This window comes from Carlito syrichta, unplaced genomic scaffold, assembly GCF_000164805.1.
Source record: "Carlito syrichta isolate Samal-C Ts95f unplaced genomic scaffold, Tarsius_syrichta-2.0.1 Scaffold306734, whole genome shotgun sequence".
Lineage (NCBI taxonomy): Eukaryota > Metazoa > Chordata > Mammalia > Primates > Tarsiidae > Carlito > Carlito syrichta.
The window spans coordinates 52783-55240 of record NW_007250830.1 but is presented as its reverse complement, the minus strand read 5'-3'; the positions used below and the strand labels follow the sequence as shown (position 1 = coordinate 55240).

The 2458-nt window shown below is 43.4% G+C and overlaps 1 protein-coding gene across 1 annotated transcript in view; it reads right to left on the bottom strand.

Moving 5' to 3' along the window:
- PDPR (pyruvate dehydrogenase phosphatase regulatory subunit) overlaps positions 1–2458 on the bottom strand; it is a 45569-nt gene that overhangs the window by 3424 nt on the left and 39687 nt on the right. The window lies entirely within an intron of this gene.

The window sequence follows — 2458 nt, the reverse complement described above, 5'->3', positions numbered from 1 at the left end:
CAGAATCTCAGCACTTTGGGAGGCCAAGGTGAGAGGATTGCCTGAGCTCACAGGTTCCAGACCAGCCTGGGCAACTTGGCAAGACCTCATCTCTACAATAAATAAAAAAATTAGCCATGGTAGCGTTCGCCTGTAGTTCCAGCTACTTGGAAGGCTGAGGCGGAAAGATCAACTGAGCCCAGCAGATTGAGTGGTGGCTGTGAGCATGTCACTACACTTCAGCCTGGACAAAGGAATGAGACTCTAACTCAAAAAAACAAAAACAAAAACAAAAACAAAAACCAAGGCACAGTCCATGAACAATGAGCAGGAGTCACCCCAACCCAGACTGTGAAGCTCCATGAAAGCAGAATCTGTAACTTTTTACTTTTTCTTTTTTCTATTTGGAGTAGGAGTCTCACTGTTACCCAGACTGGAGAGCAGCGGCACGCTCACGGCCACCACAGTCTCAACCTGCTGGGCTCAGGTGATCTGCCTCAGCCTTCCAAGTAGCTGGAATTACAAGCACATGCCTCCATGCCAAGCTAATTTTTTTATTCATTGTAGAGATGGGGTCTCACCAAGTTGCCCCACTGGTCTCAAACCTCAGTTTGGGCTCAGACAATCCTCTCACCTTGGCCTCCCAAAGTGCTGGGATTATAGGCGTGAGCCACCGCGCCTGGCCTACTTTTTACTTTTATAAAATGTCTTGTATAGTGATTTTAGCATATAGCAATTATTAATCTGTAAAGGCATTCTCATCATTTCTAAAATAGGTGACTCACCTTCCACAATCTTCACCTAGTTCTGGCTTTGTTCTCTTGCTCCAATTCCCCCACCCTTGTCATTCTCTCATGTGCTGGCTCAAGCTATGGGAATCCCAGCGTTCACACATAACTCTTGATGTGTAAGTACACATCAGATTATGGCATATTTCAGGGACCCAGAATGAGTCAGGGGAGCCGGGAACGAAGGGCTCGCCTTAAATGTCCCATGGCATTCAAGCTCTCAAGCTGTTCTTTTTTTTGGTTCCAGAAACATGTAAGCTACCAGATAAGTGAACAGAAGGTTTTCCTAACTGAAAGTAAATATTCAATTCCTATCTGAATATACTGTTAAATTTAAAATCCACAAAAATCAGACTACACTGTTTGCTTTAGAAACTGTAACGCAAAACACAGAAAAGAACCAGCCCTATGGGTATTATGATTCTTTATCCTGGCACTGTACGTTGCTATAAATTATACTGTAGCTGAATAGACATGCACTGAGCAGACTACTGTGATCAAACAACTTTAAACATAAGAAAAAAGGAATCCAAGCTACCAGATACAACACAGCCTGTGGTGTGTGCATACATGAACATTTGAATTAGCAAAGATATGTGCAGGAGATCAACAGAGACCGGCAGAGAAGTAAGAAGAATGAGCCAGCGTCTCTGGTGGGTTTGGGACTTTTCCATCTCAAGCTGAATCCCCGTACTGGAGTGAAGAGAAAGACCAAGGAGGGAAGATTTAAGCTGGGTGACTAGTGCTGGACCAGATGAGAAGATCAAAGGAAGGAATAGGGTCCTGCCATTTACCCATTTTTTCCTCACTAAATACCAACAATTTAGTGTAAACAAAAAAGAATCTGTCACCTACCCTCATGTGCTGGAAAACTCCTCAAAGAGACAAACATAAGCTTCTTGAGGACAAAAGCCAGCTTGAAAAGAATCCAGGTATGGTGCAAATAATCTCTTGGACTCATGGAAAATCATAAGAACAGGGTCAACCCAGGGAAATCAGAAGGTTGAAACCAGGACCTCTAAGCAAGGATAGAGCTGCTAGAGCCACTTCCTGACAGGGTTTGGCTACAGGCACACAGGTGACAACACCTGAACAACTGTGTGGCACTTCAGAATTAACCTATCTACACAGGCAAACCACAGCAGTTGCAGCTGCTTCAACTCTTCTCGAGAATAATCCCAAGGGAAACTGCCAGGGGAGGGAGGGGCACACGTCATCAATAAGGGTACCTGCATAATCAACGTTTGTATACCTAACCCTGAACTGTACCCCACATCTTTATTAAAAAAAAAAAAATTTAAAGGAACAAGGACACCATTAACCAAGGAGAAAGAGATTTCACAACTTTTTTCAGTCCCCTTCTTTTCCCCTATGCCTAGATAAAGACCAAAGTATACATAACTAAAGATGGTCCTTTAGGGCATAAATCCACATCTTCTCAGTTTTGCTGGCAATCTGAATAAAGTCACATTCCTTGTGCCAACTCTCTGTCTCTTGACTTACTGGCTATCATATGGTAAGCAGAACGGGTTTGGACTTGATTACACTGTTATAACTTAAGTGATTACATGTTGCCTAAATGAAAGCTTCACAGTATTATAGTTATCAGGAAAATGTTTTATAAAGTTGACTTAGCCGGGCTTGGTGGCTCAGCCGGTAATCCCGCGCCTTTGGGAGGCTGAGGTGAGTGG